General features: G+C 38.4%; 1 pseudogene; it reads right to left on the bottom strand.

The window, feature by feature from the left end:
• Positions 1 to 9,691: 9,691 nt before the first annotated feature.
• On the bottom strand, positions 9,692 to 10,599 carry LOC122473118 (annotated as a pseudogene).
• Positions 10,600 to 10,830: the final 231 nt, after the last annotated feature.

Here is a 10,830-nt window from a genome sequence, read left to right as displayed (position 1 = left end):
TTCCAATTGGGTAAATGCTACTGATCTGTGTTCAAGTTCACTGATCTGTCTTCAGTCATCTATATTAATGAGGTCATCCAGTGAATGTTCAAAATTTGTTATTGTATTTCTAAGTTCTGTAATTTCCATTTAGTTCATTTTATAACTTTAATTTCTTTGTGAGATATCTATGTTTTCATTTTTTAAAAGAGAATCCACAGCTGCATTGAAGCATTTTTATGATGGCTGCCTTAAAATTCATGTTAGATAATCCCCAAGTTTGATTCATCCCAGTGTTGGCATCTGTTGATTATCTTTCTTCATTCAAGTTGTGGTATTTTTGGTTCTTTGTGTTATGAGCAATTTTGGATTGTATTTTCGATATTTAAAAAAAAATTTTTTTTTCAACGTTTATTTATTTTTGGGACAGAGAGAGACAGAGCATGAACGGGGGAGGGGCAGAGAGAGAGGGAGACACAGAATCGGAAACAGGCTCCAGGCTCTGAGCCATCAGCCCAGAGCCTGATGCGGGGCTCGAACTCACGGACTGCGAGATAGTGACCTGGCTGAAGTCGGACACTTAACCGACTGCGCCACCCAGGAGCCCCTATTTTTGATATTTTTGATACTTTAATACAATATTCAGAATCCTATGTAATATATATTTTTTAGCAGCCAGTCTCTGTTGAGGTGAAACACAAGACCAGGTGAGTGTGTATGTTTGGGCTCTGGCTCAGCCCTGCCAACACCATCCTGAAAAAAGTGGAAATTTCTACCCATGTTGCCTCATGCAGATGGGTGGGGTGGAAGTTCAGCTTCCTTCTCAGCCTTGGTGACACCTTCACACTGAGAGTAGGGCATTGATTCATACTGTCTTTTTGTCAGTGGGAGTATATACTTAACCCAGGCCCTGCTACCATCAGGGAGAGGAAAGCACAGATCTGACTCACACTACTGTTGCTGCAGGGTCGGGCTTCCCAGTTTCATGCTCATCTTTGCTGGCCTGGGGAAGTCTGGCCAGAGGGGCCAACTAATCCATCTCATACCACTTCATCCCACATCATTGATGGTAGTTAGAGGTGGAGGGTCAGCTCCCCACTGGGCCTTGCTCACACAGAGAAAGGGGCAGTGGAGTATCCTCTACCTCTACCTCACACAACATCATTCTGTCTTGTTAATGCCAGATGGGAGTGGAGGCTCAGCTTCACACTGGCCCCGCTTACACTGTAGGGGACAGGAGTGTTGAATAGACCAGGTTTGCACTGAGTCATTCGGTCTTATTGCCCTTAGGTGGGTGTGGAGTTTCAGTTCCCAATTAGACCTCAATGACCGCAAGGATGGAAGAAAGTAGAGTGTAGCCTCAAATAACACCACCTCCAGGTGGGAGTGGAGGCTGGCTCACCACCTACCTGATGATACTACTCTGCAGAAGGATTGGAAGCATTGCCTATTTCCATGGGATGAGAATGAAAGATTAGCTTCCCACTCAGCCCACTGACAGCACCCTGCCTGGGAAATCAGAGTGAGCTGCTTTCATTGTGTAGGGGATGGACCACCTGCTCCTCTCTTGGCTCTGATGACAGTAGGTGATGGAGGAATTAGAGAGCCACCTGCAACAGTCAGCTATCTTCTCAGGCCTGGCATCATTGCTAGGTAGAGGAAATCACTGCAATACCATTTATGCAGGGTGGGAACGTGGAGTTGAAGATCAGCTCCCTGTCTGGTTCCTCTGAAGCTGCAGAGGTTGAAGTGTGTTTTTGTTTGGCTGGAGTAGGGCAGCTATTCCCCAAGGGTTCTCCATTGTTAGGCCACCTTTTTCCTGGTCCTTTGGTTAGGAGAAACAGCCTTTTTGAGGAATTTTTATATTTTTATGCCTGTTGGTGGTTCTGGATTGAAAACTTCTGAATTTCCCTGTGTGGAATATACAAGAGGTGATAGAAAACCCAGAGGTCTCACTCTCGTGTTGTTCCTCAATTCTTGAGGTCCCTAGGTAGTCTTCCTTCTTCTTTCACGTTTCACAGTCTTCTTATGCTTGCTTGTTGTGTTCTCTGAAGGTTTTTTTAGTTGTAAGATCTGTGAAGAATGCTTCTACTCCATCTTTGCTGGAACTAGAAGTAATCTTTAGTTTTTTTCTTAATGTGTATTTATTTTTGAGAGACAGAGAGAGAGAGAGAGAGAGAGAGAGCCAGCAGGGGAGGGGCAGAGAGAGAGGGAGACACCGAATCGAAGCAGGCTCCAAGCTCTGAGCTGTCAGCACAGAGCTCGATGCGGGGCTCAAACTCATGAGCAGAGAGATCATGACCTGAGCCAAAGTCAGTCATTTAACCAACTGAGCCACCCAGGCACCCCAATCTTTAGGTTTTAAGGATACTTCATGCAGTATAGATTCTAAGGTGACAATTTATTTATTTATTTATTTTTGTGTAATGTATTTATTTACCTATATTGAGGTATAATTGACATACAGAAATGCTATATGTGTGTAATCATCTTGATGAGTCTGAAGTATACACTCGTGAAAATGTCATGATAAACAATGCCATAAACTTTACTATCATCTCTAAAAGTACCCTTTTTCCCTGTTTTTTTTTCCTTCCTGTGTGCTGAGAATATTTAACATAAGATCTACTGTCTTAACAAATTTTTCAGTATTATTAACTAGAGGTATTGTACTCTATAATAGATCTCTAGAACTTATTCATCTTCCATACCTGAAACCGTGTACCCTTTGATGAATACTCCCCCAATTCTCCCTCTCCTAGCCCCTGCCAACTAGCATTCTACTCTCTGTGTCTATGAATTCAGTGTCTTCAGATTCCACATATAAGTGAGATCAAACAGTATTTGTCTTTCTCTGTGTGACTTATCATATATTTATATAAATACACTTATCAATACCAAAATCAATCATCATTTATTACAGCATTACTTCATTGTAACTGCATAAGCACATTATTTTCAGGAGGAATTAGCACTTTCCAGCTTAAAGAACTATTCTCTTTCATATCCAATTTAGAAAGGTAAATATTAACATCCACAAAAACTCTTGTTGGAAGCTTGCCAAGGCACAATCCTAGAAAATTCCTAAATTTTATAATCATACCAAACATATCTGTCCTAGAAAAATTTGCTGAACACATTTCTTGGCTCTACGGTGCATAAATATGGTCTCTGATACTCAGCTCAAGTTGAAGATCTTTCCATAAGTTGCTGTACCAAATGTTGAAGTGGTTTAATTTCCATCTGAACTTTTTTTTTCTGCCAGAAATACATCGTTTATTAATGCTTATAATCTGGGCCTTCAGGCTTTTTTTTTCTTTCATTTTTATTCCTTGGCTTTTAAAATAAACTTTTATCTGTCCAGTAAATTTAATTATGACATATAGAAGAAAAATGCTGAAAATGTAGTTAATTATTGCAAAGTGGACTTGTCTGTGTAATCACCACCTAGATAAAGAAACAGAACTTACTAACATCCTGAAAGTTTCCCCTTTACCTAAACAAAACACTCTCCCTCTTTTCCCCAAAGTTAACCCATATCCTGACTTCTAACACCATTGATTGATCTTGCCTGTTTTAAGCATTTTACAAATGGATATCTTATGATATGCATTCTTTCATGTTTGGTTTCTTTCACTCAGCATTGTATTTGTGAGATTTATACATGTTTTTGCATGTGGCAGTAAGGTGTTTATTTTCATTGCTATAGAGTACTCCATTGTATGGATATACTTCATCCATATGTGTATTAACCATTTGGATATCCTCTTTTGTGAAGAGCTGTTCAAATGTGTTGCCTGTTGTGTTAAAGTCATCTGTCTTCTTACTGATTTGTAAGCATTTGAAATATATTGTCTATGCGACCTTTGTAAGTTGTATATTTTGCCTATATTTTCTCACTCTCTGCATTGCTTTTTTACTCTCTAGTGTTTCTTGACAAATGAACCTCATCAGGTTATAAACTGATGTAATGGTAAAGTAGTCCAACTTACTAGACTTTTCTTTTATAATTAGTGCTTTTTGCTTTCAACTTAAAAAATATTCTTGGGGCGCCTGGGTGGCGCAGTCGGTTAAGCATCCGACTTCAGCCAGGTCACGATCTCACGGTCCGTGAGTTCGAGCCCCGCGTCGGGCTCTGGGCTGATGGCTCAGAGCCTGGAGCCTGCTTCCGATTATGTGTCTCCCTCTCTCTCTGCCCCTCCCTCGTTCATGCTCTATCTCTGTCTCAAAAATAAATAAAACGTTAAAAAAAAAAAAGAATGCCAAAAAAAAATATTCTTTATCCCAAGATCATGGAGATATTCTTCTAGTTCTCACCTAGAAGCTTTCCTATTTTTTTTCACATTTTTTACATTCAAGGTTATTTATTAAGGAGACTGCATGGTAGAGTTGTAGTTAGTTAATTACCACACTCTGTTTTCCAGAGATATAGTCATCCATATCAAAGCAGCAGGTGAGTATGTACTTGACAAGAAGCATATCTTAGAAGGAAATAAATCTGTGTATACAACTTCAGAAATTATTTCTTTTCTAAAAAGTTTTATTGAAGTATAATTGGTATATAAATGCACATATTTAATGTATACAGTTTGGTGTGTTTGGACTTAGGCATATCCCCATGAAACTAATACCACAACCAAGGTAAAAAACATATACATCATTTCCAAAAGTTTCCTTACATCCCTTTGGTTTTTTGAAAAATGTGTTAAGTGCTCACTTAACAGATCTACCCACTTAACAAATTTTTAAGTGCATAATACAGTATTGTTAACTATAGGCATTACATTGTGTAGTAGATCTCTAGAGCTTATTCATTTGCATAAATTAAAATTCATACCCATTGAAGAACAACTCCCATTTCTCCACCCCCTAAACTCTGATATGCACCTTCAGTTCTCTACTTCTATGAGTTTGATTATTTGAGATACCTCACATAAGTGAGATTAGACAGTATTTGTCCTTCTGTGACTGGCTTATTTCACTTAGGTAATATCCTCCAAGTTCATCCACGTTGTTCCATTTGGCAGGATTTCCTTATTTTCAAAGGCTAACTAGTATATTATTGTATGTATATAACACATTTTCTTTATTCATCATTAATGGACATTCAGGCTTTTTCATATCTTGCCTATGGTGAATAAGGCTGTAATGAACATGGAAGTGCAGAGATCTTGTTTCTAATGCTTTGGATAAATAGCCAGAAGTGGGATTTCTAAGTTATATGATAATTCTATTTTTAATGTTTTGAGGAACCTCAAAAAATACTATTCTTTATAGTGGCTGCACCAATTTACCTTCCCACCAACAGTGTACAAGAGTTCCAATTTCTCCACATTCTTACGAACACTTTTGTTCTTTTTCATAATAGTCATCCTACCAAGTGTGAGCTGATATCTCATTGTGATTTTGATTTGCATTTCCTTGATTATTGGTGATGTTGTAACACCTTTTCTTGATTATTTCTGTTATTTTCCTTGATTATTGGCAATGTTGTAACACATTATCTTATACCTGTTGGCTATTGGTATGTCTTCTTTGGAGGTATGTATGTTTAGTCCCTTTGCTCACTTTTGAAAAGATTTATTATTATTATTATTATTAATTAAACTCTATGTCCAATATGGGGCTTGAACTCATGACCCTGAGATCAGGAGTCACATGTTCCATCTGTGAATGTGTTTTTTTGGAAGAGATTAACAATTAAATTGGTAGACTTTGAGTAAAGCAAATTACCTTTCATAATGTGGGTGAATTTCATCCAGCCAGTTGAAGGCCTTCATAGAACAAAGGCTGACCTCCCTGAGCAAGAAGGAATTCTACTAGCAGACCGCCTTTGGACTTGAATTGCAACTCTACCCTTAGTCTCTGGCTTGCTGGCCAACCTTCAGATTTTGGACTTACCATACCTCCACAACTGCATGAGACAATTACTTAAAATAAATGCCTATTTATACACATCCTATTGTTTCTGTTTCTCTGGAGAACCTAATACACATGATATGGAAAACAGTCCCTGGTATGACACCCAGTAATTTCCACCTCCTGGTGTCCATGCCTTTGTGTAATTCCCTCCCTTTGAGTACAGATAGAATCATTTACTTGATTCTAACCAATAGAATGTGAAAAATATAGTGGGACTGTAACTTCTTTGATTTGGTTGTGTTATATGACAATAATAATGTGATGCCACTCCCATGATTATGTTCCATCATATAAGACTCCATCTTAGCAGACTGAAGCAAAATTCTTTTCCTGCTGGCCTTTAAGAAGCAAGTTGTTATGACGTGAACTGCTTATGGAGTGGGTCACATGGCAGGGAACTGCAGGTAGTCTCCAGGGGCTGAGAGCCTCAGTCAGTAGCAGCAAGGAACTGAATTCTGCTGATAACTGTAGGTACTTGGAAGAGAACTGTAATCTCCAAGAAAGAGGGCAGCTTGGCTGATGCCTTGATTATAGCCTTATGAGACTTTGAACAGAAGACCTAGCTAAGCTGTGTTCAGACTTCTGACCCATAGAAACTGTGAGATAATAAATGTGTCCTGTTTTAGGTCACCTGGGTGGCTCAATCAGTTGAACATCTGACTCTTGATTTTGGCTCAGGTCATGATTTCACAATTTCATGGGTTTGAGCCGTGCATTGGCCTCTGTGATGACAGCCTAGAGCCTGTTTGGGATTCTTCCTCTCTCTCTTCCCCTCTCCCACTCGTGCTTGATCTCTCACTCTCAAAATAAATAAATAAATAAACTTAAAAAAATGTGCTCTTTTAACTTATAAAAATTGTGGTAATTTGTTATGCAACAAGAGAAAAATTAATATGGATGGCTATTGCTAAGTGCTATTGGCATTTTAGAAGAAGATAATAAAAAGCTGAGCATGATTAATAAGTGTTCGAAAAGCCTGAAGTCCTGTCTGGTAGCTTGCATAGGGGCTCCCATCTCTTATAGTGAGAGTGCAAGGAATATTAAAGATCAAGCCTTCAGTAGCTGGAAAATATGCCATGTAGAGCATATGTTGGGTTCAGTGTGAGAATCATAACAAAGGTTTGTGGGGTTCTGAGAGACAAGGCTAAACCATCTTCACTGGAGAGTTACACATTTTTTGAAAAAAACTCCTGGTGTGCTAATGGGTCTTTCTAGGTGCAGAGCATATGACCATGGGATAGCAAGTAGTCATGCTTCTGGAATTACCAATCAAGAACTGAGTTTGGACAGACCAACCATGTTATAATATTGAGCAGGCCTGACAGCAGTACATCATAAGATGCAAGTGGTACATCTGGGATTGAGCAAGAGTTTCTTGTACACAAAGGGAGCAGGGAGGACTATGTGGCGCCCATGTGATACACTTAACTGTCATTAATCAGAAAAGGCCACATAATCATATGGCAGGAATATGGAAGGATTCCTCTCTTTCCTTTAACTTATTTCATTCCACATGTGTTTTCACCATTTGAAGTACCTAATAAGTGTTATGAACTTTAAATATATACTTTCTTACTTCCATAACAATCTTGAATTATGTGTTCTTTCCTCCACCTTACTACTGACATGGATAAGATCTAGTTTAATTATGTCTTAGAGAGAATCACTAATCACTAATACCACAGAGGTAAGACTTGTGTGTCTGTACTGGGTGGAGAAGAGTCTTGGATAGGATGTGGAAAGATGAATTGTGTGTGGCAAGATAACTTTTGAGATAATGAATTAAGGGTTTTATAACTTTTACTTCTGAAAGCCTGAACCTACTGAGAATATAGTACAAAGATTAAAAAAAGACTAAATAGATTTTGTGGGTACTCCACACAGAAGGCAGCCTATGCATTCCTCCCTGGCGGCTACAACTCAATGGGATTCACTACATGGTACTAGATCCTAGGCCTAAGATTCCTAGGCCCTTTCTTTCCCAAAGATTTCCAGTTACAAGCATGGCATGGAAACAGAAGAGCTAGTGGACATGAAAGGACATGCAGGTGGGGCCAGTGGATATTTTCTTGGTTATTGCCTAGAAGAGCTTCTCCATGGCCTTGGTAAGACCAAGGACCTTTGTATTACCTGGGTTGGGGTTAGGGGGACAATGGCTGAGGCTATCTTCAGCTCAATGGAAGAGGTGCATGGAATAAAATTTAACTCCATTCAAAATACAGTTGGTAAGTAAAAGTAGACACAATATTTGACTTTATGGAGTTTAGTGTTTAGTGAAAGAGAGGGCCTAGTGTCTAGAGCAGTAGAGATCAATTAACAAAATAATAACAACAAATATGTCATATGGTTAGGGGGTTATTCATTCTCAAAGTTTGGTGAAAAAGATAAGAAAAATCATTATCTTCAGCTATACCTTTTGTTTTTATCTATCCTTAGCAAACTAAATATGTCCTTTAATTACTCTTTTAGCTTGCTAATCTCATTTAATTATCAAGCTTTGCTTAGCCCACTGCTCAGAATTCCCACAAGTCTTTCTTTCTCATTTTATTTTAAAAAGCATTTTCTGTATCCAGTGATTTCCAGTGGACAGAGTGTGAGTAGGATTGAGGGAATGAAGATTCATTTCCCCTCATGTAATTTTTAGTATAAGAAAAGACTCATTAATTTTTTACCTCTGGCATCAAGACTGCTGATCCATATACCAGTTCCTTAGTCTTGTAAATCAGCTTGGAATAGCCCTCTACTCCTAAGTATCCCTGGAATTTCTTGCCTGTTTTCTAGCTACCTTACTCCCTACTTTGTCCCTTCCTGACATTGAAAGGGATGAGGAAAGTTAGAAGATGTGTCTGAATTGGTGGTAGTAAAAGCCTAGTTGCAACTTGGACTTTCTGATTCCTGGTACAGCGTATGTCTTCCTAGAGCATCAGATAAACAGTAGAAAATTATGATGAAAGAAAGGGGTAGTGGGGAAGAGGCACCAACTTGAAAGGCCAAAACTGGGCGCTTAAAAATTATTCTTTATTCATTGGTTAATTTTGTAAGCTTTTGTGTTTGAGATTGGATTGTTTTTGAATGTAAAAAAAAAATCATTACAGTGGATAACTTGGATAACAGAATAGAATGCAAGTTTAAGATGTCACTTACATTTCATCTGTCCCATTAATCTTTTTAAGCCTGTTAAGATGACATTCCAAAAAGGAAAATGAATGCACACAGACATACACAGAGACACACAGATGATAAGAATATGAAATTCTATTTTGAAAAAAGGCTGGATTTTTATAAAAAGTTGTACAACTTTTAAGCAAATGGTTTTAGAGGAAAATTTTAGCCTACATTTATATCTCCCTGAAAAGTGAGAGAGACAGAGTAATGAGTTTTATCCAATAGAGTGATAGCAGGGTCATTCCTTTAGACCTAGATTCTCATCACTGATGTTCCTAAGAAATTAGGCACTCAGATCAGGACATATCAGTACAAGAGGGGTAGCCGAGCACTCATATGATAGTAATTGATGCTGTCTAAATTTCTTAGTCCTATAAATAAAAACAGGTGTATTGTTATAGATATTTACTGCAGAATTATTCCCATGTGTTTCTCAGAATAGATTGAACTAAAAAATTAATATGTGTATCAATAGTGGGCACTAGGTGTAGCAGAATGGGGCTGTATATATATAACTATGAACAATATGCAATTAGGGAAAAATAAAACAGAGGTCAAGAATTCTTCTATAATTTGTCATTCTGTCCTCACTAGTCCTTTAGTTATTTGAGATAGATGTAACCTTTCAGATCATGTCTTTGAAAGCTTGTACTACTTGCTTGTTCCTCAGAGTATAAATGAAGGGATTCATCACTGGGGCAATGGAGGTGGTAAGCACTGACCACCTTATTAATAGCAACCCCTTCTTTTGCATGAGGTTTGATATAGATAAAGATGCATCTTCCATAAGTAATAGAAACCACAATTATATGGGGAGAACAAGTAGAAAAAGCCTTTTTCCTTTGCTGGGCAGAAGGAATCTGAGAATGGTCCTGATGATGTATGTGTAGGACATAATTACACACACCAAGGTGAAAATGAGTGTCAGCACAGCCAGGACCAAGACAAATTGCTCTATAAACTCTGTGTCTGAGCAGGTAATCTTCAGGTTGGAAGTAGCATCACAGCCAAAGTGATATATGACATTGGAGTCACAAAACTTGAGCTCAAGCCCATGCCAAATGGTGGGATGACAATGATCAGAGCAATGATGCAGGTTCCAATCAGGAACTTGATACAGACCCTGTTATTCATGAAGGTTATGTAATGCAGGAGTTTGCAGGTGGCAACATAGCAGTCATAGAACATGGCTGTCAGGAGAAAAAACTCAGTTACACCCAAGACAGTAACAAAAAATAATTGAGTGGCATATGCACTGTAGGTAACGTTATTGTCCCCAGATGCCATTGTGTAGAGGAATCTGGGAATACAAACAGTTGTAAATGACACTTCCAAGATGGAGAAATTCCAGAGGAAAAAATACATGGGACTTTTAAGGTGGGAATCCAACAAGGTGAGAGTGATGATGGTCAGATTCCCTACAACACTTAACAAGTAAATTAGAAACAAAAAAATAAAAAGCAGAATCTGTAGATTTGGGTCATCTGTTAGTCCCACCAGGATGAATGTTGTTATTGCTGTATAATTTTTCATCACGGATTCCTGACTATGGCTTGGTCTGTATATAAAAATAAGAGAGAAATTAGATCAGAAAGAGAGACTGTCAGCACAAGTTAGCAGTGGGTTGAGTTGAAAATGTTAGCTGAGCCAGGATTTTATTTTATGTGCCACCTGTTAATGAAGATATGCTTGTCATCTTAGTTCCATGTGAGGCAAACAGGGTTGACTGGTTAAAGTTCTGAAGTTAAATCTTTCAGCCTCTGC

Source organism: Prionailurus bengalensis, chromosome B4, assembly GCF_016509475.1.
Source record: "Prionailurus bengalensis isolate Pbe53 chromosome B4, Fcat_Pben_1.1_paternal_pri, whole genome shotgun sequence".
In the NCBI taxonomy this organism is placed as follows: Eukaryota; Metazoa; Chordata; class Mammalia; order Carnivora; family Felidae; genus Prionailurus; species Prionailurus bengalensis.
This window is presented reverse-complemented; position numbering and strand designations above follow the sequence as displayed.